This window comes from Podarcis bocagei (genome assembly GCF_964188305.1).
Source record: "Podarcis bocagei genome assembly, chromosome: 9".
In the NCBI taxonomy this organism is placed as follows: Eukaryota; Metazoa; Chordata; class Lepidosauria; order Squamata; family Lacertidae; genus Podarcis; species Podarcis bocagei.
This window is the reverse complement of record NC_138134.1, coordinates 34,423,612-34,451,436: the sequence shown is the minus strand read 5'-3', so window position 1 is coordinate 34,451,436 and position 27,825 is coordinate 34,423,612. Positions and strand designations below refer to the sequence as shown.

Below are 27,825 nucleotides of genomic sequence, written 5' to 3'. Positions count from 1 at the left end.
ATTGAGACTGTTAAGCTGAAATAAAGGTTTGACGCTGAAGTCTGCGAGACAGAGTGCTTCTGTCAGACTAGGCAATACTGGATCAGAGGTCGAATGCAGTCTTGAGACTGCTTCATAAAGAATCCTGAACTGTAATTACAGTGGTACCTCAGGTGAAGAACTTAATTCGTTCCGGAGGTCCGTTCTTAACCTGAAACTGCTCTTAACCTGAGGTACCACTTTAGCTAATGGGGCCTCCCGCTGCCACAGAATTTCTGTTCTCACCCTGAAGCAAAATTCTAAACCCAAGGTACTATTTCTGGGTTAGCGGAGTCTGTAACTGAAGCATCTGTAACCCGAGGTACCACTGTATTAGAAAATGACCTGTATGATCTCTTACTAGAATTACTTTTACTGTGTTGCGTTGAATTATAATTCAATTATTTAGCAAGTGGGCTCCACAGCAAAATGTTGCACAGTTTCCATTCAGGCAGATCTGTCACCCCTCTGTAACTGAGGGATTGCTTTGCTTTGTGTAGTTAGATTGTGCAGAGAGACCCCTGTTTTAGATTCATTCCTTGTGATGCATCAGAGACACCGGAACATGACACCTCGGCTCTCTCCAAGTTTGCCCTCTTCCCTTCTGTCTGCATGGCCCTGCTGCAGATTCCAGCCCTTCAGATAGCAAGGTGGAGGTTTCTTCCAGGCTCCTGCATTTTAGGAGGTTAGATATCTGTCTATCTATAGAGATATAAAATCTAGTTTGTCAGGTTTGGGATGTTGATAGATTGGTGCTGGGCATAATGGTATTTTTGATCTCTCTGTTACTGTTCCTCTGTGTCATAATTCTTTAATTTATCATTATTGTTGCTTGATAGTAATTCAGTTTGAGTCTTTGAGTTGTCAAGGCAGGTTACAAATTAATAAATGAGCTGACGACTGGCAAGTGTCATAGGTCTTCTACCTACAGGACCTCACTGTGATTTGCTTGGGCAGCATATTCAGTGCATGATGTCTTATGGTCACACCAAAGCTATAAAAGCCCCTTCTTTGACCCAGCAAACCCGTATCTTTTGGATTCACACAGCTGTCCATAACAGGAGCTTCTGCTTGGCGTTTGCATGGTTTTCCCTGTACTGTTTAGGGGCAGCTGAAAGAAGTAGCCCTGTTTTTAAAATGCATGCATTTCAGGCATAACAGACAGAAGAGCAGTGCTGTTCTGAAAATGTGTTTGGGAATGCAGGCTAAAATGCTATTAAGAACTGTTTAGCATTTTCGGAGACATCTGTGTTCCATCTTGTGGTGCTCTTTAATTAGCATCAGTCTTACTAAACTTTACAATTCCGTTTGCAGAAAATAGTATCTTGAAGGAAATGACCTCTATTTAATAATTATATATTTAAAAAGAACCCAGTGGAAAGAGAGTTCTGTGGGCTTGATTTAATTTATGTTACACTGTTTGATTTCATGTCTCTTTTATTGCTTCACTCCCATGATGGTTCATTTCAGCAAAGTCAGATCAAGCTCCAGATGGCATTTTCTTCTGAGCTTTGTGGCTGTTGATATATTTCTTGAATACCGAAAATGGAAGAAAGATTAACCAAAGATGTGACAACAATCTAGGAAAGAAAAGCCCTCTTGTTTATCTCACTGTCCCTTTTGGCTTCTAGACAAATGAGAGAGCCTAGTTCCTGCAGTGCTGCCATTCGATTTTGCTCTTTAAGAAAAGAAAGAAAAAAGATCTGTGTTAAAAGATAAGTCTTATTACAGTCTTAGTTTGCAAAATATTTAAAATAATTGCAGTGTGAGGTCGCTTCTTCATTTTTTTAAAAAAAGATTGCCATGCTTGAAACAATACATGGATATTCCCAGAGGAAAAGAATCCTACTGAACAGAGCACATTCTCACCCTCCACATCAGTGTGTAATGCAAGTGCCATTTAGTGTTGCATTTCAGTTTAGAGAGTGGCTTTATTTCATTGTGTCATCACGGAATAAAGACACTCTGCAGAGCTGAAATCCATTAGTGTACAACATCTGGCTCGAAAGAAAGAAATCTCGTTGAGCACACATTGAAAAGCAGAAACAGTAACTGGGATGAAAATGATAGTTCACACATACTGGTGGCCCAGTATCTTGGGAGTGGAGGAGTTTCTTGCCAGTTTTGCAGCTGGGGAGGCAGCATTGACTTGAGCTACTCTTGCGGATACTGATAGACTTATCTCCCACATGGAGATGTAAGTTAATGTGTGTGGTGCCCCTTCGCAAGACGGACCTAGTGGTTTCTTCATCCTCTCCAGGGGGGTCACAGTGCCCAAATGTGGAGGGAGTGCCATTCCACTTTTCTTCAGGTGGGTCACAATTGTGGTGTTTGTGTTCCCTGGAGTAGTTGCGAGAGAAAAGCACACACAAAATTGAACCAAGGTTTAAGCCAGAAACCAACAAATTTATGAAGGGTATCTTACAAGTTTCAATTCCAATCCCAATTCCAGAGAGACCTTGCATTAGCTTTTGGAGGCATATTTAGGTAAAGGACCCCTGGACAGTTAAGTCCAGTCAAAGGCGACTATGGGGTGCATGCTCATCTTGCTTTCAGGCCGAGGGAGCCGGCATTTGTCCACAGACAGCTTTCCGGGTCACGTGGCCAGCATGACTAAACCACTTCTGGCACAACAGAACACTGTGACAAGTGTCAGAGTGCATGGAAATGCCATTTACCTTCCTGCCACAGTGTAACCTTTTTATCTACTTGCACTGGCATGCTTTCAAACTGCTAGGTTGGCAGAAGCTGGGACAGAGCATATTTACCATATATCTGAGTAGGACACTTCCAGTTAAGAACTATAATAGAATTGTGGTATTTTTATTACTATTATCTATTGTGGGGGACATCCGTTGTAAGCTACTCCTAATAGTTGGCTGGTTGGTTTGCTTTTAAAATATGCTATGAATAACAAAACAAATTGATTACTAATTAAAAACAACTAGTATGGTTTAGCATATTTATATTCATTGAGTATAAATGAGATTAAGAAACAAATCTCAGCCTGCTTCTCTCCTTGAACTTTTAAAATAGCTTTGATCATTTATCTTCACATGATTGGGATGGCGGGATTCAATATATCCTTGATGGGATTGCCCCTGAAGGATCGAGTGTGGGTGCTTCTGGAGTCAAGGCTGTCCAGGTGGTAATACAGTTGCCTAGGGATTTTTTTTACCAGCTTAGCATTGCAGCTGGCATGCCGGTTTATATGTTTAAACATTAAAAAATCATAATAAAATGGCAGATGACAAGACAGTGGGGCTTGCAACTAAAGGCAATTCAAGAAGATCTGCTGTTGTAAAAGAAAAGCCATTAAAAGGCTCGAGAGAACAGGATGGACTTTGCCTGATGGCTGAAGTCGAGAAAAGGATGGCAGTAAGCAAATATAACCTAGTTGCATAGTTTAGATTCTGCCATATAAAAATCCTCTCTCTTATAGCCAAGTTTCAAAAGTGAGAGTGCTTACAGAATGCCTCTAAAGAAGGCTTTAGTGGGCCAGTTCATGAACAGTTTGCTTTCCTTACTACTGAATAATCATTGACTGCCAGCCACAGACTTTGTGTGTTTTGGAGAAAGCTTGCCTGGATTGAAGGCGGTGGCTTCCAGGTATCCTTTGACAATATTGTTGGGTGGTTTGTTTGTTTTTGCAAATGAAGTGCAGCCTGGATTTCACTTTAGGACCCTGGATATAAATTTATAATCGAAGGTCTAAAAATCAATTTGGATTATTATTAGTCTGTTCCTTCAACCAGACAAAGGCATTTAATTTCTTCTCTTGCTGCTCTTGGGAGAACCATGTTTTGAACAGGGACAAAACTTCTTTTACTGCTCTTGTTTATGCTTATTATGTCTGCTTGAATTTGGCAAAGAGGTGAAACAAGAATACTGGCCAACAACTTGGTGTGCTTGGCAAAGATTAATGGCAGAAATTGCTGTGGTGGTTTCTGCCTATTTCAAGGACTAACTTTTTAAACCCTTGTGCCTTCTATTATGCTTCTATCCACAATCATTTTCACAATGAAAACATCATTGTCTCCTTGCTTTCCTTGTTATGCAGAAAGAGGAGAACAATATAGAAAATAATTAACATTCCTTTCCTAAACATTCTTGGCAGCATATTTCTTCAGGCATGGAGAGCACAGCCTTGCCAGTAAGAAAACGAAGGGACATGGAGCATAATGCTTCAGCTTGTTTTGACTATTTTGGAGAACAAGCGTCAAGTGAGAAAGGGGCAGAGAGGCCTGACCCTCTAACCTCCTGCAGCGCTCTCCTTATCAGCTCTTTGTAGAAGACCACCAGGGTGCATGAGTGACTAAATTAAAGGTGGCAGGGTGTGTGTGTGGATTTTGCTAAGGCTCCCCTTGCTGTTCTTGCAAACTTGAGTGTTGCAAATTCACCTTTGCAGAAATTTACACCTGGCCAGAAAATGGGAAGTGTCTGCATGCCGTCTAAAGGGTCATGGCTGAGGTATTTCAGAATGGAGGAAATACTTATTTAAAGCTGTGATGGGGGACCTGTGGCCCTCCAGATGTTGTTGGACTCCCAGCTCTCATCATCCCTGACTAATGGTGATGCTGATTGGGGCTAATGGGAGTTGTTTAGCAGTATCTGGAGAGCCATAGGTTACCCATCACTGAAACAGATTTATATTCAATCCTTCTAATGTATGTGCACTAGGAAAGGTGGTTAACAACAATGACACATTGCAGTGTCATAAAATAAAATAAAACTACAACAAAGGTAGAGACCAGGGCTTTGTAAAACAAAAGGTACTTGGCAAGCAGAAGCAAAATGTATTTATGAACTAGCTGAAGCTAATTAGAGGGATCTCATGGAGCAAGGTACATCACACAATTTTGGTGCAACCACTGAGAAGACACCATCCCTTACTGAGATCAACTGTGCCTCCACACTGTGTGCCAGGGAGACACATTTGGTGGCATGTCCTGGCCAGCTTCCCTTGGCATCTTGAACCGTAAGGGTTGTAAACATTGCCTCTTAATAGCTTATGCAAAATTATTTTCATCTACTTGTGGTCTGTTTAGTCCTTGCTCTCCTCTTCTTTTCTCTCTGGCAGTGGTGGGGAACCTCAAGCCCATGGGCCAAATTAGGCCTGTCAGGCCATTCAGTTTGGTCAGTAAGACCATTTTTGGCTGTCCACACCGACCCGTTACTTATCTGATACCGTATGACGTCAGACATAGGACAGATGAAGCTGCTGCTGTAAGCGAATATTAGTTTGTTTGTTTTTTTATAAAATTTTTATTGGGTTTTCCGCTTTTATAAAGACAATACAGACACAAAAATAACACAAGACACAAACATGTATAGATTCAGCAGATCCTCTTCTCATAACCTTGTTCCCTGACTTCCCCCACCCCCCCCCCTCGTGCATCCCAATTCCCAGGATTATATCAGCAAGTTGGTATTTCTCCTCTTAACCATCTTATTCATTTTGTTACCTCTTTTCTAATAAAAAAATTGATTTTCCTAAGTTGGACTTAAGTTCTCTTCCATCGATTTTTCATTTTGTCTTGATTAAAAGTCATATTAACCAAACCTGAAAGTCTTAAGAGTTTTTAAGAATCTCCTCTTCCCTCCCTCCCATCCCCGGTTTTTGTCCCTTCCCAATAAAAGTCCAAAGTCAAGATTCTCAGCCTGGGTTCCTCACGTCCGAGGCTTTCAAGTCCCTTTCAGTCCCTCTCCGCCGGTCTTGTTGGTAGTCCTTTATGTCAGTCGTCGAGTCTGGAAAAAGATCTTTCACCATCAAAACATATTCTCTTTCCACAAGGAGATTTGAAAGCAACTGCTGGAGTATTTCCACAAAGCCTGTATCCTCAAAGTCAAAGTCCAAACGGAGGCCCCAATCATATTTCTTTATTTTAAGTTCCTGTATTCCATATTGTCCCAGAGCCTCCTCCTTCTTCTTCTGCATCTTTCGCAGACTTGTGGTAGATGTGTTCCCAGAGTCTCCTTGCTTGTGTTCCACAGATGTCAGCTTTTGGTTGTTGCTTCCCAAGGTTACTTTCTCTTTTTCTTGTTTAGTCTCTTCCACCTCTGTAGACATTGTTTCCCATTCAGCTGTGGATTCTTTCTCATTCAGGTCCTCAATACAAACAGCAGAGTTGCCTGTTCCCAAGGTCATAATGTTAAGTTGTTTATTCATGGCTAAGCTCTGCTCTTGTAAGATTCCCACCAATTGAAACATCCTTTCGATTTCCACTAGTAACTTTCCATCCACAGCCATTGTATCCATTGTAGTTTCACAGAATTCCCCCTAGGGGGAATCTGGTTACTTATTAGTCTTTTCTCCAACAGTCCTTTAGCTTGTTATTGTTACTTTGTTTCCAACAATTTTAGCTCAATTATAACTCGTCTTAATCCAGAGGGATCTTAAATAGTGATTTTTCCGCTTTACACTGCCCGTTTGACAGCTGTCAAACTCCGCAGCTCTTACACAGGCACAAAGGCAGGACGTTCCCGAGCCCGGGAGGGGGGGTTGTTCAAAACATAAAGAGGGTCTCCAAAACTCCACTCTCCAGCACAAAATTTCCTTTAACTAAATCTTGAAAGTTAGTGTCCTTTTTAACTCACCCCACCAAGGGTAGGCTCTCCAGCTTAGCTCTTATGTCGTTGCTTAGATCGTCTGCAGGGGGGTGCGGACTTCCTTTTAGCACACCCCCCGGTCGTCTCCAATTCAGGGTAAAATTTTTAAAGTCCCAATCCGTCTTACTCACGGGTAATTCTTTCAGTCCAAATTTTCAAGGAAGAAAGTCAGCGCTCTCTGGTCATGGCTCGCGGCTTCGCTCCACCGAGGTAGCGGTCGACTCTCAGTGCCACGCCACCCCCGTATCCTCTCCGCAGCCTTTAAAAAGGCTCTTCGTGGATCAGGGGGGGCGCTTAAGGCACCCGCCGAGTCTTCAGTCCGCAGGCTTCCGCGCCTGCGGTTTTTAAGGGTCCCCGCGTCGCCGGCGCGGCAAAGACCCGTCCTCAGTAGAGCCGATTCCCTCCGCAGCTCGGAGGGAATCCGCCATTTCCAGATCGCGTCAACCCGGAAGTCCTGCTGTAAGCGAATATTAGAGCATATTAGAAGACACTCCTGATTGTTACTTTGCAGCTTGCATTAGTTATTACTTAAATTTGATGCCAAATGCAAGCCCAGTTGCTTTTGGAGTGGGATTGGATCTACGTAGGTGATGAACAGGTCTGTGGACCTGCTTGCCTGTCAGATGTGGACCACAGGAGGCGTGGCGCTTTTTGATCTGGTCTCCCAGATTGAAATGGTTCCCACCCCTGCCTGCGGGTTCTCGCTTGATAAACAAGCAGAGGACTGTGACTGGCAGGCAGCCTAGAAATCCTTATTCTACAAAAGAAGTAAAAATAGATGCATAGCTGCCAACTCCTGATTACCTTAAGGGTAAGATATTTTGGTTGCTGTTGTTCCTTGCTGGTGGAACTTGCAGCAAGATGACATCTTCAGAGGTTAAACAGAAAGTACAGCAGAAAAGGAAGATCAACATAGCCCAGACTGGATATAAATGCCCAATGGGCCAACTTTGTTCTGGCCTTAAAGAACTGATCTCCCTCCTGCTTTTTACATCTTTGTAGAACTTACAGTGTTGCCTTTTCTTTTTAAGTGATGTGAACTGCTTTGGGAGACAATGATTTTCTGGAAAGTTAGATAAAAATATAGTTAGTATGTAAGTAAACAAAGGAATGTCTGGGCCTTAAATAAGCTCTATTTCCACGTTCAGATGCTTTATGTTAAATCGACTCATAATCCTGTGATCTAGGAATGCAGAGAAATGAATGTTAATTTCTTATTCTTCGTGCTGGATTGTAATGTAACATTGCACAAATACTTTCTGTTTAAAGTGTAGAGAATTGTCAAAATGTCATAGCTTTTGTTCTTTTCAGTTAAAACATTTCGGATCCATTGTGAATGGCGTGACTTCATCAACCACACAGCTAAAGGATAGGGAGGGCATGAAGGAAAGTATGGAAAGAAATGAAGGGATACAGCCTTGCCTCCTTTGATGTGGCAGGAACCTTTTTTCATATTAGGTTTCCTTTGCCAGCTCTCAGCAGGAGAATGTATGCATGTCAAATCCTTTTCCAAACAAGCTTCATTGATTCCTGCCAGAGAACCTTTTCTGTGGGGGAGCCAAAGTTAACCCCTTTTTATTTTGCTGCATAGCAACTTTATATAAACAGTTTAATATTGTGACTGAGTACAAATGCAAGACTTGCTGAAAATACTAAGTGCACAAGTTTGCTGTGGGTGTTGGGCATGGAATATTTTATTTTTAATTCGAAGTACATTGCTCCAGTGAGTTCAAGATAGTAGTACTTGTTTGGCATCTGTCACTACATTTTCAAAGATTTGAAGCCTTTTCTTTTACACATAAAGCCTGCAGTTTCCCCCTTCTAAATCCTCCTTCCTGGCGTACATACATGCACATGCTAATAACAATATTTAAAGCACTATTTATTGCACTCATAACTTGGGGCTGTGCAGAATTTTTTTAAGGCCACAGGCCTCTTTGATGATTTGCAATATAATGGGTGTCTTTAAGGCACTGGGTTGGAGCCAGAGCTATATGAATAGAGTTATACTCACAGGATGTGGTAGCCCTGTTTGCATGTCAGTAAAGGTGGCGCAGGGATGCGGGTGGCACTGTGGGTTAAACCACAGAGCCTAGGACTTGCCGATCAGAAGGTCGGCGGTTTGAATCCACGCGATGGAGTGAGCTCCCGTTGCTCAGTCCCTGCTCCTGCCAACCTAGCAGTTCGAAAGCACGTCAAAGTGCAAGTAGATAAATAGGTACCGCTCCAGCGGGAAGGTAAACGGCGTTTCTGTGCACTGCTCTGGTTTGCCAGAAGCAGCTTAGTCTTGCTGGCCACATGACCCAGAAGCTGTACACCGGCTCCCTCGGTCAATAAAGCGAGATGAGCGCTGCAACCCCAGAGTCGGTCACGACTGGACCGAATGGTCAGGGGTACCTTTACCTTTACCTTAAACCATAGTTAGCAGCTTACTGTGCTGCGCTGTCCTGCTTCTCCCCACTTAAGCTGAGGAGACACAAACCATGATCCCAGGCTTAACATCGCATCTGAATCAAATACCATGGCTTGTTTTGCTCCTAACAAACCTTGGCTACAAATCATGGTTTGTTAGTAGTGAAACAAACCACAATCCCTCATTTAGACATGGTTTGTTTTCCCCCAGCAGGAAGACCATGACAGACCAACGAAGAAACCGTTTACTTGTGTATAGTAAACCATGGTTTGTTTACCATGATGTGCAAATGGGGACTAGGTATATATATGGCAGCCTTTGCAATAAAAATGGTCCTTATTTTCTTTTAACTAAAAATGCAAAAGCGTTTTCATTCTTGCTTTGATTCTCCCAAATTCCTTGGCAAGGAAGGGATGCATTTTTATAAGCTCCTTTGAAAGAGATATGGAAGTAGAAAGAGCTAGAGAACATAAAGCAGTTTTCAAAAGAACAGTCTTGAACCTGACACAGTTAATTAGTGTGGCCTACAAATGTTCAGAAAATATTCTTTTAGCATGCTAATAGAAGTAGAAGCCAGATATTTATTCCTTTGCAACCTTTGACAACATGACACAAAACAGTTGTGTGTGGGGAAATAGTATTAAAAAGATAAATTCTTTGATCATTTCTCTTATCTGTGCTTGAACATTCTTTTAGATTAGATGTGGGCACAATGCAGGCCCTGGGGAAACTTGTTGGATGTTAGGTGCTCATTTTTAGCATGTTTTATACTTGCAGATAAAAGCACGAACATGTGACTACAGTGTGCCCTAACCACTTAAGAGCCAGCTCTCCAGTATGTTTTTCTCTAAATCCTATCGTTCGTAAGAATTTTTCACAATTCCCAGGTCCTGGTTTATATCTTTAATATTTGAATTATTAATATACATGATTCTTGCAACACAAGATTTACTGCAACCTCGAGTAAACCATGAAGCATTAACAAAGCAGTCACACACATCATCTTGCCTGATCACTGCTTATGAAGAGGTATTAGCATATATGCTTATGAAGAGGTATTAGTCCAAAAGACTAAATCTGAGAATAGGGTGCCCAGTCTGATGCGTGCAGATGTGCATGATTTTATCATTACAGTAATAACTTAATGACAGTAGTAATCTTTACCCCTTTACAGACATTCTAAAACTCATTAATGGGGATTGATGTTGTCGTGACGGGCTGTACTCTGACCTCCAGGCACTGATAATCCTTTTATAAAGAGAGACTGCATTCAGACAATTATATCTCTGCTTAATATCCCATATTGCTGGCTCCTTTTGGCCATGCATACAGCCTCTTCACTCTTCTCTTTATGTAAGGCAGCAAACAAACTAGGAAGTCTTCCTTTTAGCTTGTGTAATGAAACAGATGTTAACAAGGTGTGCTACGCCATTACTTGATTCATTAGCTGCATGTTTTAGAAAGGTGTGGGATTGTTACCTCCTGCGTTTATTATTTTCAATAAAAACAAGCTAAGCGGTACCCTAGTGTATTTCAGTGTGGCTTTACACAATACCTCAGATCTGACTCGGATAATTAGAAATTATTGTCATAAAGAAAAGAGGTTGAATGGGGTGAAGGGATGGCTGGGCCATTCTCATCTCAGCCATCTCTTCACCCCATTCAGCCTCTTGACAATAATTTCTAATTATTTCTGTCAGCTAACAGTGAGACTTTCCTCATGCCATGCAATGCAAACATACATCTGTGCCCATATTCTTAGGGAAAACAGAATGCCACTATAAATTCAATTTCACCCTGGATGGGCTATTTATGTTGATTATTTTGTGCCTCCTAGAGTAGTAAAATGCCATTTGTTCAAAAATAGCTCCATATTTCACTTGGAGCACCTTTAATCTTAATTAGTGTTAGGTGGGGGCTGTTGTTTTTACACCATATCTGTAAAGATGCTGCTTCTTTAACTGTGCTTCACACACCCTTGGCTTCAGGTAAACACAGTTTCATGAACTGCATGCAAACATTGTTCTTATAGTACTGCAAGAAGCTTAAGACTTGAAGGACCACATTGTGGTTTTCCAAATGGAACTAAATTATGCCGATGCTGAGTTTCCACTTGGGTTTCTCTCTCATGGCTCCATAGCCATTGCTTTCTTATGAAAGCATTTCAGAGCACAACTGCAGTGTGCTGTCTAAATACATTGCACATTCATCGCTTACAATATGCCAGTAAATACTTTTTTAAAAAAATCCTTCACCATAAGGATAATTAAAACTGACAATGACAGGTAAGAGGTTTCTTGATGCTAAGTTTCACTGGGTATGGTGTGGCTTGTGTTGAGCTAAGTGGTCATTTTACCAACTGCCCTCCTATACCTAGCACTGACTTTGTGACTTAACTATAAGATTCCAAGAGACTCTTGCTTAAGAAGACACCTGGCTTATTGGATCACCAGTTCAGGCCCCGCTTAGCATTATTTTGCAATGGTCCCACCAAGCAGTCACCAATAGGTGGTCCTCCAAAAATTGGCCAGAGGTGTGTCAGCTTGTCTCAATCTGCTGAAATACAGATTGAATACTGTACATTTCTGTGCTGCTACTTATTACACTTAACATTATGGTTTGCCATCATGGCTGGAAACTCTGGTCAGGCTACCATAATGCCTCAGCACTCAACATGAATGTAAAAGCTTGGGGTGGAATTTCTACTCTTTACCAGAATCAAGTGACATTGAGTAAACAGAGTTCTGAAAATTGCAATTGTTTACCAGCTAGACTAAAAATCCTCTAAAGTCTTAAGGGTTTTCATTAGCATACTGTAATTACCACGTGGTATAAACCATTGATAATGAAGATAATGAAGCAGTCAGGTGTTTTTGCAGCTGCTGGTTCAACGTGGTTTATTCTTCTTTGGGCTATGTCTGTACTGTCAAGGATTTCATATTTGATGTTCAGTTTCAAAGCCTGGCGAAGCAGGAGCTAAAACCCAGACAATGAGAAAAATGTTGTTAGCCAGTGCTATTACATGGTTTAATTTCCCAGCTTTCATTTCTCAAATTTATAGTCCATGTATCTAGGCCATAGCGCTCTGATAGTGGCTTACAGTTTTTAAAATTGAATTGAATTCTCTTTGCTTGGTAAATAGTAAATGCAGCTGCCAGCAAGAAGTTAAGAGGGGTTGCCAATCAGTGTGATGCTTCCCTGTGTAGTTGATTGCATATCATGTGTCTGCATGTCTGGGGAGCCTGTGTGACTTGGGGAGCTAAATGTGAGAGTCTGCCGATTCTTTGTATCTTACTGTCTGTTGGAGGTCTGCAGAGCTGTTTTTTTTGGCTCATATCTGGGACATCATTGCATATGTGGGAATTTGCATGAAAGACTGGATGGATAGTTGGTCTATACTCAAGCTGTGATGAAATTCAAGGAGAAGAACCTATATTGTCTTTCCAGAAGATAAATATACCATTCCAGAAGATATATACTATTTAACATTCCTTGCACTGTAAAAATGTTTCATATAATTTGTATTCTTCATTATGGGCCAGAGAAAGCTTGCAGAGAAAAGGCAGAGGCAGCTTAGTTTCCAAAGTGTCACATAGCCCTTCAAAAGTGTGATACTTATTTCTTTACAAAGCTGAATTCCTGGCTGCCTAGGAAAGTTTCTGCAAGAGATTTATTCCTGGGTAAGGTAACACATTGCACTGGTTTGAACATAATGCTTAGCTGTGATTTAGTTTTACAGTGGTACCTCAGGTTACAAACACTTCAGGTTACAGACTCCACTAACCCGGAAGTAGTACCTTGGGTTAAGAACTTTACTTCAGGATGAGAACAGAAATTGTGCGGTGGCAGCGGGAGGCCCCCTTAGCTAAAGGGGTACCTCAGGTTAAGAACAGTTTCAGGTTAAGAACGGACCTCCGGAATGAATTAAGTTCTTAACCAGAGGTACCACTGTACAAGAATTGGTCACACTAGGCTTCAGGCTTGTCTGTGCCCTCGTCTTCCAGCATGGATTTGAGGAGTTCAGAAGCTTTCAATTCCATTTAAATAAGTGGCAGATTGCTGTATCATTAAAACTCAGACCAAACTGTGGTTAATCTTAACTATGGTTGGCAGAAACAAACCAGTCTCAAAACTAGTTGATGAAGCTGGGTTGTCTTCACTATTGACCGCAGTTTAGGGTTACTGTTGACACACTAAACTACAGAATTGGAAGCTTCCAATCACCTTCTCTTAACTTCACTGGAGAGGTGAAGGAAGAGCATGTAAACTTGTGGCTCATTTAAGCTCATTCATCTAAAGCTATGGTTGAGAGTTATGTTCAAATGTAGCCCATCTCTCATGGCTCCACTTCAGTGGCTGAAACTGGAAGAGGGAGTGGGCTCGGGTCACCTGGGACCATGTGGTCTTTGGTTCTGGCTTCTTGATAAGCAGTTAAAGAAACCCAGTTCTCCCTTCAAATTTCTGGCACCGCTGGTCTAGGCACCACAGTGCACTAGAATGGCTGTAACATGCCAGCTTTGAATTGAATTGTACAAACCATACAAAATAAACTCTCCTCCCCAGGGTATGCATGCTTGTTTGCTCATGTATCTGCTTAGAAACGGAACAAAATAACACAACCTTTCCATTTTAGCAGCAGGGACTTTTTTGTTGTTATTAAAAGGGGGAGGGGAAGTAGCCAACGGAAGTTCACAGCCGCTTTTTTTTCATCTATCTGTGTAAACTATAAACTATTAGTTCATCTCTTCGATAAAATTCCAGACTTCTGTTTACTGATGATCTGATATAATTGACTGACTCAGATTTTAAGTCTCTGATGGGAAGTCGTAAAGGGAAGCGGGGCTTTGCTGTGTAATGTCCTGCTAATCCATCCTTGCCCTGCCTTTAGAGATTGCTCCATGGGTGGCCATGAACACATCTCACAAATCAGAAAAGCTAACAAAAAGGCCCTTAAGGACAAGAGATAAAAGACCTCTGCTTTTGCTGTGAAGTAGAGAAAGATATAAATGACAGTGGATTTTAAAAAATCAATTTGGACACCATCAGGTGCCCTGTGGGCACCAAAATATAAATAAGGTGTATAGGAATACACCCCTTTTAGCCCCATTTTTCTCTCCATGCAAGCACAAGCGTACTCATGCGCGCACACACACACACACCTGTCAATTCAAGAAAGCCAGGTGTCAGGAGCAAGAAAATCACACTGTGGAAGTTCAACTTAATACTTTATTAGCAAAAGCACATTCTGCATAGGAGTGTCAGGCCTAATGAGCACAACAACTCATACAGTGGTGCCTCGCAAGACGAAAATAATTCGTTCCGCGAGTCTTTTTGTCTTGCGATGTTTTTCGTCTTGCGAAGCACGGTCCGTCGCAACTGCGCCTCTTCAAGCGGCTTTAAAAAAAAAGCGCAATACGTTTTCGTATTGCGAAGCAAGCCCATAGGGAAATTCGTCTAGCGAAGCAACGCAAAACCGAAAAACCCTTGTCTAGCGAGTTTTTTGTCTTGCGAGGCATTCGTCTTGCGGGGCACCACTATATTGCCTCAATGAAGGAGGTACTGAGACTGTGGACTCCCTGCCTTCCCACAATTGCCTTAGTCCCCTACACTCCATGAGTTTTTTCCAAGCAATCGGAGACTACATCTGCACCTCTTTCATGCCTCTTCTAGTTCTGGAAAACCAGGGGGAGCAGTGTTTGAAACTCCTATTTTTCTAGGCGCATTTTGCAACAGCAAATTTCATTGGTGCAAGCAGTTTTTGCAGATTAAAACTGCAGAGTGGAAGGAAAGGAGGACCCTTTTCTGCCTCCCCGCTTCTAGCTACTCTCTGAAGACTGGGGAAGAGACCCTCTTAAGAATATTAGGGGGGTGGGCAGGGGAAGACTAGACCATGTGAAAAATGAACATAATATTTTACTCATTTTCAGCCTTGTATTCTTGTCACCCAAAAAGCGCACCTAGACATTCCATTGTTGTGCCCATAACCTAGGATTAAGGTGCCATTTAGCTTTTAGCTTTCATATCTCAGTTTCTAATGGTGGCAGCGGAGCTTGTCTCAGCAGAAGGGGGAGACACCCATGACTCTTCCCCAGCCTAAGTCCTCTCTGCCTCTTGGCCTTCCTCCTCTCACCCTCCTACTTCAGATTCTGCCTCTGATTTAGGACTTCCATCTGCCATGGACTCTACCAGCTCACTAACCCCTGCTACCTCCTCAGTTTATGACACCTCTTCCCAGTCTTCTCCCTCTGACAACTTGTTGTCACACCACCACTCCCTGGGCTCTGAGCCTTCTTCACTTGGTGGTTCCCCAGCTGATCCCTCCCACCATTCATCTGTGTCCAACCAGTCCTTGACACCAGATATCTGAAGTATAGGTCCACACAAGCACCCTTTAGTCTTTTGCAGCAGAAGTGGAAACCCTTTTTTCAACTCAAGGACCGCATTCCCTTCTTTGCTATCTTCTGGGGAGCACATGACAGCGGGTAGGCCAAAGGCAAAAGTACAAAGCAAGGAATGTGAGTTTTACCTTTATACAGTAAGCTAGTTTCTGTACTCACACCCTTCTCTATCCTCTGTCCAGCCAAGCAAGAAGCAAGTGTTTAAGAACCCATTCCTGCCAGACAAATGGCACTCAAGGCGAATATGTGGCCTAGGGAGTGAGGGTGGTATGGGGAGTGTCCTACAGGCCAGATACTGCATTTCACCCCCAGACCTGGGGTCCCTCACCCATTTTATAAAGCAATATAAGCCCCCTCAAACTTTTTCTGGAGCTTCCTGAGTGTTTTAACATATAAATCTCTTTGTCGTTGTATCCCCTCCATCCCCAAAAATACATTCAGCACAGTATGTTAAAATAATTTTTTATTATTCGAGTCCTGAGGCCTTCTGAAGTGATGTAGGATGGTAACCACAGATGGGGCCTTTTTCAGGTGGGGAAATCTCCTCCCAAGGCTCTTTGTCTGGTACCACCACTGGTTTCTTTTCCACACATAATGAAAACATTTTTATTAGTCCAGACCTTTTAGCTGTGCATGTGTGTGATTATACAAGTTTTGTGATTGTTTTTATTGCATGTTGTTCTATAGTTTTCATTTTGTAGGCAACACTTAGTGTTTCTTAGCACTAAACAGTTTAGGCAAATAAAAAGCAAACTCTTGAAACAACAACAGGCATTTGAGTGGAGTTGGGGCAGAGTTCAGACCAGTTCATAAAGTAAAGTCAAGAGAGTAGCTCTTTTGGGGGTCCAGGGAACTAGCCCAGAACTGCCAAGTTTGATAACTGGTAAGTTATCATAAGTTGTGAGTGTCGTTTTTAATTTTCAGCTTTCTGGTTGCTTATTTAGCAAATATGGCTGTGTTTACACCATAATTTAAAGCACGTGATTCCTCCCAAATAATATTGGGAGTTGTATGTGTGTCCCCCCCACCCACCCAGAGCTACAATTTCCAGAATCCTTAACAAACCATAGTTGCCAGGTTTCTGTGTTTAAAATGCATAGTGTGCAGTGCAGCCTGGCTCTGAAGAAGAAAAACAGCCCTCTGCTTGCCCCTGCCTTGTTTGGCAACCCTAGTTGTATGAAAACACACCTTGTCTTGTCTGTTCTGAAGCTAATATTGCCAATTAAATTCACACTGAATGGCCTTTAGTTTCAGTATTTTGAGACAGAATAGTCTCTGAGTTTATAAAAACTATTTATGCAGTGTGTCTTCTCTTTAGTCAACTTCCTCCACCCCCTGCTTAAAATCCTGTTGCCTATGTGTTATATATCCCTTTTCAGTCAAGGCCAAGTGAGAGAACGGAGGGAGCCTTCTGCCTCACACTCATAACAGCATGATTTTACAGTATGACATAGTGTGAAGGTTGTAAAATGAACACAGTAGTCTTTCAGAACAGATTTTCCAGGCCAGAATAGGCCCTGCAGAGCTGTAAACAATGGTGTATTATAAAATCTGCTCATAGGGTACTAGTGTGTTTGTGTGGTGTTGTCTTTTCTCTCTGTCTGTCCGTCTGTCTTTCTGTCTGTCTGTCTCTCTCTCTCTCTCTCTCTCTCTTGCCAAGTCTAGGAAGAAGCTTCATTTCAGTTTGGCAAAAATGTTAATTGCGCATATTTTTCTTGTGTGAGGGCTTGTCTTTTTGTCTTTTTTCTTTTTTTAATGGATTCCATTTGCCATGTTATTTCTATTTTGAAAGGTTACAATTGTCAATGTAATATGCAATTACTAAGGCCTAGGAATTAATGTAAAGGGCTGCATGCTGTATTTTAACAAGGATTGTAGCTTGCCTCTAAATTTGAAACATGTGTTTCATGTTATGGCAAAATCATTGGGGCACACAATCTGCTTAGTTTTATTGGCATAGAAAACTTTAAGTAAAATATACAGTTGTCAGTGATCCTTTACCAGAATTCATCTCGGCAATTAAATAAGTAGTTTTGTTGGACTATTCTGGAACAAGCAGCATATATATATTTCTCTGCCTGAACTTAAAATTGATATGAAATGGGTTTGTGCATGAGGGATATTGAATTGTTGTGAAGCTGCAACGTAAGAAACATAGAAATCATTAATGTTTATAAGGGATGGAGTGTATATTCAGCTCCCTTTCCTAAAAACAAGCTGTAGGTAACAGTTTGTGTTTACCATTGAAGCAGAACTTTTAGCCCATTATATCAAAGATGTGCCTGCCTATTTCACAATAGTCTTTACTTCTGTATTTGAAAAACAAATTTGTAATAAGGGGTGGGTGGGAAGTATGTTTTAAATACTAATGAAGACAAAAGGGAAGAAAATATTTTCAAAGTATCAGTGAAATGTGAATACATGAAAAGTGGCATAAAGACTTTGAGGAGGAAATGTCAGATGAAGTCTGGACTTTCTTATTTGGAAAGTGCCCAACATTATTATTTTTATATATAAAAACCGCTATGAGATGGCAGTGCAATGACACTGAATCACTTAGGAAGAAAGTAAGATTGACTCAAGAAAAGATGACAGATTGGCAGCAAAAATGTGCACTCGGGTTCAAGCAGCTTCCACAGGAAGGACACAGAAGTGTCATCCATTTTAATCTGTCATGGCTGCTCTACTGTTTGCATAGAACAGACCATAAGTGCTGGATGTGATGCATGTGTAGGCCTAGCAGGGTCCAGATTAACAGCTGTTTGTTCTCTGAAGATGCTAAAGGGGTTAAGAAACATATTTGGTGTGGAGATAATGAGCTTCGGTTATACGGTGAACAATAATAGGAAGACAGAGAGACAGGCTTTAATAGACTTTGTTGCATTGTTAAATATAGTATTCCAATTATATACCAAATGCAGACGCACCTCGGAAGTCAGACGGAATCCGTTCCGGAAGTCCATTTGACTTCCAAAACGTCTGGGAACCAAGGCGCGGCTTCCAGTTGGCTGCAGGAAGCTCCTGCAGCCAATCAGAAGCCGCAACGGACATTTGGGTTCCAAAGAACATTCACAAACCGGAACAATCACTTCCAGGTTTGGGGTGTTCAGGAGCCAAAACGTTCGTCTTCCAAGGCATTCGACTTGTGAGGTATGACTGTACTGGTATTATGTATTCTTACAATGGCTAGGACACTGTATATAGGATACCTGGAAAGAAATTTCCAGGGGAAGGGCTGGAGCTCAGTGGTATAGCATCTGCTTTGCATTCAGAAGGTCCTGTGTTCAAATCCAGACATCTCCAGGTAAGACTAGAAGAGAACAGAGTCTGAATCCCTGAAGAGCTGCTGTCAGTCAGTGTAGACAATACTGAGCTAGATGGACCGAAGGCCCATTAGATATAGGGTGGTTTCCCATGTAAAAACATAGTTTGAGTACAATAGGGCTGATAAGGAAATTATGGGAACAATGTAGTCTTCATTTCTCAGACACTTCTATTTAAACTAAGCAAAAGGACTGAAGTGATGGTTTAAATGTTAAAAGGTTTCTAGATGAAGCCAGAGTGAAATATATTGTTCAGTTACTCAGCACCATTGATGAAACTTTGTGGTACCCTAGAAGTAAATGTCATGGAGGTCACTTGCCTGAAGTCTAGCTCAGTTATCAGTAAGTGATTGCATCATGAAACAATGAGAATCATGTGATATGTGCATGTTGCTGTGTCATACTCCCCCAATAGTCAGAAGTGTACATGGCTATCCCCTTCCTTGTGCAATATTGGACATCACTTCATGGGTTCAATTTCACTTCACTGAAATGTTGCAAGTTCCTCTTTCTATTTTAGTAATACCGAACTCCTGCTATTACTAATCTTCCTAAAGTGCTTACCGGTGTAAATCCTTTCCCTATCAATGAGGTCGAAGGAATACTATCTTATTTTTGCTTTCATTTATTTTCTAAACCACCAGTTTGTTTACTGTTTATAGACTTGGCTTTGACAAGGGTATTTGTGGTTCTGCGTGCGTGTTCATTTTTTAATTATTATTCAGGTATCATATATGCACTTACCTGGGAAGAAGCCTCTTTGAACATACTGGAGCTTGCTTCTCAGTAGGTATTAGAGGAATGTACTGCAAAAATGCTTTATTAATACACTGTCAAGGCTCTAACCAGGCTTAAAATATTTATAGCCTGCCTTTTGCTTTTAAAAGACGCTCAAGTCTTATTGATGCTACAGCCTTAACTGCTGCAACCAACTTCTATGTATGCAGTCTTTCTTTTCCTTTTCCTTTGCCTTTTCCGTTTCCTGTCCCACCCAGCTGCCACTTCCCCCCGCTCCCAACACACATGCCCTCAAAATTGGAGAGGGTACCCTCCAGCACATCTTGTAAGGGGAAGAGAGGAAATGGAAGTCCCTTACCACTGGTTCAGCATTGGATAACAACCCAAGATCAGCCTTTCAACAAAATCTGAATAGTTGGAGATTAAGAAACAGGATCACAGCTGATGAAACAAACACAAAGTCTTTCAGTCTGGCATGTTAAAACCCAGGCAAAAGAATAAAATTCTTAAGGTTAGGGGAGGACCGTTGGTGATGTAGCCTAGGGATGGCAGCAAAGAAGGCGCTCCCCTGTGCTCCCAACCAGCCCCATCTCAGCTACCTGTTGGAGAGCCTGTCCAGCAGTTCTTGGTGAGTAAACAGATGATCTTGTAGGTATGTCATAAACCCACTGGCGGAGGAAGGGGGTGCAGTGGGTGCAGCCTGCCCCAAGTGTCATCCCTGAGGGTGGGTGACATCGCTGCCCTGTCCCCTGGGACTCTTGCCCCGCCCCCACGGGCAGCTAGCCCCACCCCCAGGTGCACCGCATGTGCACCACTCCAGGTGCCGGAGCAGCTAGCTCTGCCTCTTCATAAACCTAGGCCATTTAGAGCTTTAAAGGGTAATAAAAAGCTACCTGAAACTGGAATCCAGTGTAATAGTTTTGATAGCACATAAAGTGGTTACAGTGTCTCTGACTCATTGGATAAATGCTGCTAACATCTGTACAGTTAGAGAGAGAAATAATAACCTCAAAATAATATACCTCTATGAGACTCTACCAGAATATATTTTAAATATATTTTATGCTAGAAAATAATAAAGCTGGGGTGGGGTGTCAAAAATACCAATAAGGGACATTAAATTCAATAGAGGGAAGTGACTCAGAACGGGTGGGGTCATTCTAAAGAGTAGAACTCCACTGACCATTAATTTCTGCTGATGTTTCCATGGAAGTTCTTTAGGAGCTTGTGAACGTACCACTAGGCCAGTAAATGGGCCACAATCATGTAAAAGTGCTGTGCATGTGAAATGTCACCATCCCATATGGGATGTGCATATGTATGATATTCAAAAAGGGTCACTGTATAACATGTCCAACCAATCATAAAATCCACAAATCGATAAGCATACTTGTAATATACTTCAATGGACATAAAAACAGGGCAATGAACCATAATAAACTGAGGAACAGCCTGATCCATTTCAGCTATTAAGTCTTTTTCAAATATATCCTAGTTAGTTAGTCCTAGATTCTTAGGGAAAGGTTCTCAAAATGGTCTTGTTTGGGAATGTGCAGCCAAATTATTTTCTTGTTCATCAGTAACTGGTAAGAACTCTCTTAGCTGATCAAATTTCTTTTTGTTAAGAGGCTTTTATCTACAAACAATGTTAGCACATAGTGTATTCTCCATCCTTCACAAATGACATAAGAACTAAAAATCTTACCAGAAATGCAGACCGGGCTTTAATGACAAAAACTGGCCATTCTGAAATTCTTCCCAGGAACAGACTAGAATCTTCCATAGATCTTAATTTATTGCTGTGATTATCGTCCATTGTTTAACTAATCATTTGCAACTGAAAACAGATGTTATAAATAGGCAGCTTTTTAATGTTTTTAAACATAATTTTGTTGTTGTTATTTCCCTGCTCTTCATCCAATGCAGATTATGTATAATTAGAAACTTGCAGCACCAGTGCTTTTTTTTCTTTAAAAAAGGGTGCTGGTACTCACCATGACGTTGTTATAGTAAGTGCCACACTTTGAACATTGGGTGTGGTTGTGGGTGTGTGTGCCGGTACTGCGTACCCTTCAGTACCCCCAGAGAGGAAAACAAGCACTGCAGCACAATCATAGACCAAAACAGAAATGCTCAAGAATGGGGCGAGTGGAATTAGATTAAGCACCACCTGATCCCCCCCATCCCACTAAAAAGGGACAAAGAGGTATGTCTTCATTGTCTTCCTAAATGTCTGCACTGCAAACAATGTGGTTCAAATTGAATTAAAAACAAAACAAAAACCCAGAAGGCTAATGTAATTTATAGGTGAAAAACATTATGAAATGCAGCTAAATTGCTGCAAATTATAATTGAAGGATATAATTTATTATTTATAGTGAGCATGAGGATATGTGAGAAGAGGATGTGTTGTTAACAAGTCTGAACTCTAATGATTTGGCAGGCTTTCAATATAAGTAAATTAGTCTAAGCTTTCTTTTTACTGATCCAAAACATGGTTATAGCCCTTCTAGGTGTTTTGATACTTCCTGCTGCCTGTTCTCTAAGATCTTTTATCAGCAGTGTAAATTGTGCAAGTGAGGGGATTCCATCAAGAGGAGATAAATGTTTCACATGACTCCCCCCCCCCCCCAATATCTGCTTCCATGATACAGCTGCAGCCCCCAGACAAGGTGAAACCCCTCTAGGGGAATGTCTGGAATGCAGGGTGTACTGCTCCTGTTTTCAATCATCTCTACCTGGCATTACAAATTGCATCTAGGAACTGTATCGCCGTCCTGCAGTTTGTTGGCTTTCTGTTGTAATAGAGATGGTTGCTACCTTTCTGGTGTTAAAGCTGTGGTTCAATAGGGCTGTGTGAACTAGAAGATGGGCAGGAAAACACTGCAGCTATATGAAAAGTGTTAAGGAATAGAAAGGGATCAATAAGCATCATTTACATTTCTCTGGGAAAATGCCCTTTGATTTGACCACCAAGAATGCTTCTTGCATACGGAATCTATAGGAAACCTAATGATGGGAGAAAATACTAAAATGAAGTTCATAGTGCTGTCAGTTCTCTTATTATATTAGCACCTCTCTCTAGCCTAGCACATCAGCAGATCAATTCCTGATATGCCTGTCTCGTCCTACCCTGTTCCCCAACCTGCTTGGTCATTACTCCTGTCACCTCTTCCTCTACCTGAGTTGGGTGGAGGGAGAATGTGCCACACATGAATAGCTGAGGTGGTAAGGTGTTGTGTTACATCCACTGCAAGGTGAATTGGGACATTTTGGTTTCCTGCTACAGAAGGCGAAGGAGCCGATGTAGTACAGGGCAGGCAAGCAAAAGTAGAAACACAATAGCAATGTATCGGCATTCAATTTGCTGGCGGGCATATTACATATGACCAAGCCAGCCTTTTCTAACCTGGTGTGCCGGATGGGACTGATGAGAGTTGATGTCCAAAATATCTGGAGCACACAAAGGCTAATTTAAGCTGTCCGCCCATACTATGTCTTTATACGTTATGATAAATGTCGGAAATTCTTTGAATGCTGGCTTTTCTCAGCGATCCTTCAAATTCTCAAGGCTAAGTGTTTTTGGCTGGTCCTGTACCCAGTGACATGAAGCATCGCCAGCCCACATCCAGGCATTACGCATTAGGCGTGGATGTCTGAAAAACAAATGCTCAAACTCCACACAACCAGGGCTCCATCTCTGGAGATACATACAGGCTTCCCCTTGTGAAACAAACTGTGGCATTTGCTAGTAGATGTCGAGGTGAACCATGTGGAGTTTTGTTTGTTGGTTCTTGACAATTGACTAATTTGTATCATTTATGGGCTAAAGGATGATGGCTCACTGGTAAATGCCAGGGGGGCGGATCTTGTGGCATAACATTGGTTCCCTTTCTTTCACTACCCCGTTCCGTTTCTCAGGTGATTTTCCACATTCACAGTACACATCCCAAAAGAGCAATACACCAATAAAGGGTAGGCTATGCAGTGGTCGCAACCCAGCATGGAATTATGCATATTATAAGTTATTGAATCAATGGATTTCCTCATGCTTTGCTATGTTTTAGATCGGAGCCACTGCGTAGCAGATGGGCTGGAGTGCTTACTCATATACATTCCAGTGTCTGCAGGCAGATATGTTCTGGAGTTGTCTCAATTTTGCATTATTTCTCCCTGATAAGCCTGTGCCTTTATTTTACCCCTTGGCGAGGTATTTGGAAATGTCTTTCTGAAAAGTGTGTTGATTTATGCACGTATGCAGTATCGCACACAGATGTCTCTTCTGCCTTCCATATCAAGATGGCAAAAGTTGCTGGATGCATTTTGAATTGCAGCTGTTCAATAAGAAGCACAACCAGATCCATTGTGGGAATGAGCATTCTCTTAAACATCGCTTTTGTTTTTGCTTTTTATGGAAACTCTTTCAGTCAGCTTTCTTCGACTTGCTTCAGAAGCTTAGCAGGACGTAATGTTGCAGACAACATTTTTGAGTAGGCGAAGGAGGAACATTCAGCCCCAATACTTGGACACAACCACAGTTATGAAGTGTCAAATGGCCATCAGAACCAGGACAGTGTGTGTCCTGCAACTAAGGTGGCCATGTGTCCTATGCTTCAAAAAGACAGTGCTCTGTTTGAAGGAGTCTTCTCTTTGAAGGACTGCCTGGTCCAGGTCTAGTTTTAAGCTAACCATAAGAAGGGAGAGCAGGAACCTTGGAAGTTGCCCATCAACATTGAGCACCTTGACAGCAGACTAAGCAGGCATGCAGGTCACTTGGTTGCAATCTTACCCACTATGGTGAGATTTACTCTTATTTAAATTACAAATTATAGAATTTTTCCTAAATTTTTATCTATGTAAATAATCAAATCTATACAAATCTATATACTCTTTTTTTTGGATGGTATCCTTTTTTTGTAAGCATCCATCCTACCTAGAACATTTCCTGTAATGTATAGTCATACCTTCCTTTTGGAACAGCTTAGTTCCTGAATGTTTTGGCTCCCAAACGCTGCAAGGCCAGAAGTGACTGTTCAGTTTGTGAACTATTTTTGGAAGCCGAACATCCCGACGGGGCTTCTGTGGCTTCCGATTGGCTGCAGGAACTTTGGTTTTCGAACGTCTTGGAAGTCAAACGGATTTTGTTCAACTTCCAAGGTACGACTGTATTTTCAATACATATGGGAATCTCTAGGCAGACAAATCTTGAGGAATATGTGTCAGAATTAAATTCTTTATTGCATCCCCTAAAACATAGGACTTGCTAAGCCTTGTCTTGTCTGTAGTCACATTCACAAAGACTTAAAGGTTCAGTAAAATGCCCACGTGACTATAAGCAAATGTGAAAAGCAGGGTGTATGAAACAAAGTTCAGCTTTCTCTGTCATTTGAGTGTTGCATGTCTTAGGAAACATTTCTCTAGCAATTGTCTCATCTTAAATGATTAGTGCCATACCAGCTCCACCCCCAGAAATATGTGGGAGGGTTATACTTTGCCTAGACAAGTAGACCAGCCCTTAAATATCTAACTGTACAGTGGTACCTCGAGTTACAAATGCTTCAGGTTACAAACTCCGCTAACCTGGTAGAGTTACCTCAAGCTGAGAACTTTGCCCCAGGATGAGAACGAAAATCGTGTGCTGGCGGTGCAGTGGCAGCAAGAGGTCCCATTAGCGAAAGCATGCCTCTAGTTAAGAACAGTTTCAGGTTAAGAACGGACCTCCAGAATGAATTAAGTTCGTAACTAGAGGTACCACTGTTCTTTAAGATGCTTCCTTCAGTTTAGTTCCACTGAGAAATATTTTTAAAGGCCTTATACTGTTTATGTCGGAAGCTCAGCCCCCACCCCAATTCCTCTTTCTCTTATTTCAGTTTTATAGCATATTGAAACTGCGGCACAAAAAGGGATCTGAAAGGTACAGAATAGAAGTATCTATTAAAGAGGAAGGCTGCTGTCCTAAATGCACTTTAACTCCAATGGAACTTGGAGGAACTTGCTCCTCTGGTCGGTACTGTTAATATCTTGTAAAATAGAATGCATAAACTGCAACAAGAGATTAAAAGCAAAAGGTTTGTGGGAATGTGTTTAGGCTGTTTCCCCCAAACTCTGTCTCTCTCACACATTTTTTGATCAGAGCAACAAAACTGTGTAACAAGAAAAACGCATGCTTTGTGCTCACTTCAGTGTCTGCAGTGGAGCAAAACTTTCCAAACAGCTGAAAACTCCCTGTTGCCCCGGCTGATTTCCAAAAGGAAAGGGACTCCATAAATGGGCATAACGGCTGTGGGATTGGTTTGCGAGCTACAAAGGAGGCTGAGTCAGAGTGACCTGCTTGAAGCCAGACAGTATGTATGAAAGGGGGGGGAGGACTGGAGGCCGTATGGATGGAGGGGAGGCAGGCAGCTCGCTTCCCCAGAATGTTTGAACAAGACAAAGAACAGTTCCAGCAACCAAATAAGGAAGTTGGAGCCCTGGTATTTCACAATACAAGCATGTTAAGGTTTTTGGAAAAGCTGGGAGAGAGGGAATACGTTCTTGTGTAGCAAAGTGTAGGAAACCCATCCATCTTTATCCCTGTTAAATCCACTGTCAGCAACTCTGACAAACTCAGAACTTTTGCACCACGTCTTAGTAGAGCATTTCTTTGAAAGAAACAATAATGGGCAACTCTTCCCTTGAAAACTGAAGGGCGATCGTACATGCTCCCTCCTCAGAGATATCAGTTAGGTTGAAAATGTTTAATCAAATCAGTTGACAGCTTGCGGTTCTGTGATTTATTTATTTTTAGTCTATTTTTAATATTGAAAATGCTTGTAGTATTCTGAAAACTGTGGCCCTCCTCTGTTTTGCAATAGGATGAGGGCTATGTCAACAACTGCCTGGGCCCATTTTCATTGTGCTTAGATGTTATAGCAAATATGAAAGATGGCAATGGGTAATTACTTAAATAATAATAATCGGAGATTCCCAACATTGCAGTTCTAAAGACTATTCTCTCGGGGGGGGGGGACTATACCCTTTCCAAAAAGCCATCTTATCCCTTTCCCTATGTAGGATGGAGTGGGAGTGGGACAGGAAGTAATTCAGCAACGTTTCCTGTGTTGAGGCTCTGCACAAATGCTGACCAGGTGCCCAGCTAATAGAAATGGCAAAGGAGAACCAGGGAGTGGGGAGGGGCTTGCCCCCTACATTTCTGGCAACTCTGCTCTAAAGTTGTGTGGCGGGAGTGTGATCTGGCTCAGCTGTTCTTTCTTTTGGTTGGTCGGCAGCCCGGCACACTATGCCCTGTAAGCTTTATAAGGCATTCAAAACCAAGCAACAAAAATGCAAAAAAACAACAACCCACCTTCCGTTGCCGTTTTTGAAAGGTGGTAAATAGCTATAAATCCAGAAAATACTACAGTTGAAAAGTGATTAGCATGCACATTAGCATGCACACTGCTGCTGGAATATATTGCTAAATTCAAGGGGGAAAGGATAAGTCAGAAAAAAAGTCAGCAGCTTCTGGTTTTGTGTCTCATGCTTTCAAAAATTGTGACTTATTGTAGGCTCCTTCTTTAAAGTTATGCTGGACCTGGTTATGTATGGAAGTAATAAAGGAAAAGAAGAGAGATCAGTAGAGCCTGGTTTAGGGTTGGGCTATGTTATTCCTTTTTCACCTACTACCTATTATATATACTGGCAGGTAGGTCCCATCTCTAGACTCTATTGATCTGCCATGGTATCTCCATGATTATTTGTTATGCATACTTTTAATTGCATTGTTAAAAGAATGTACAATTATTTAAGCAATGTTTTTTTGTAAGGGAAATGGGTGCGGTCTGGAGGCAGTTGCAGAAAAAGTGTGTCACTCAGAACACCTGCATGAAGATCTTTTATTACTTTTAAATCGCTTCTCAAAGCCTATTATTTTCTGGGAAGTGTTTGGCTCAACCTCCTCCTTCCCATAGCTGTCAACGTTTCCCTTTTCTAAAGGGAAATTCCCTTATTCCGAACAGGATTCCTCGCAAGAAAAGGGAAACGTTGACAGCTATGCTCCTTCCCCACTTGCTGCAGCTTTGGATAAACAACTTGAAACAGTTTCATTTTCTTTCCCTGTTTTCCCCTACCTTCATTTCCCTCCTCTTGCTCTTTTGCTTCCTCAGTATAGAAACTTTTAGGGCCTTTCCATACTTACCATTTATAGTAGAATAGTTGCTGTTTGTTTCTGTTGTTGTTGTTGGCATATTGCCACATGATGTCAGAATCATTCAGCTAGTACTCAGGAACAATATTCTCAAAAATGTACTTTCTCTTATACTGCAAAAAAAAAAAAATCCGACTTCTG

The 27,825-nt window shown here is 41.7% G+C and overlaps 1 protein-coding gene and 1 long non-coding RNA gene across 5 annotated transcripts in view; one reads left to right on the top strand and one right to left on the bottom strand.

Moving 5' to 3' along the window:
* Positions 1-27,825, top strand: part of PALLD (palladin, cytoskeletal associated protein) — a 240,967-nt gene that overhangs the window by 132,890 nt on the left and 80,252 nt on the right. The gene's annotated exons all lie outside the window — the stretch shown is intronic.
* LOC308595236 lies at positions 1,933-27,825 on the bottom strand. Its single transcript, XR_014011949.1, has 3 exons — positions 27,676-27,825; positions 11,864-12,016; positions 1,933-2,358 (listed from the first exon to the last, which is right to left on the bottom strand). It is a non-coding gene; the product is annotated as an uncharacterized lncRNA (long non-coding RNA).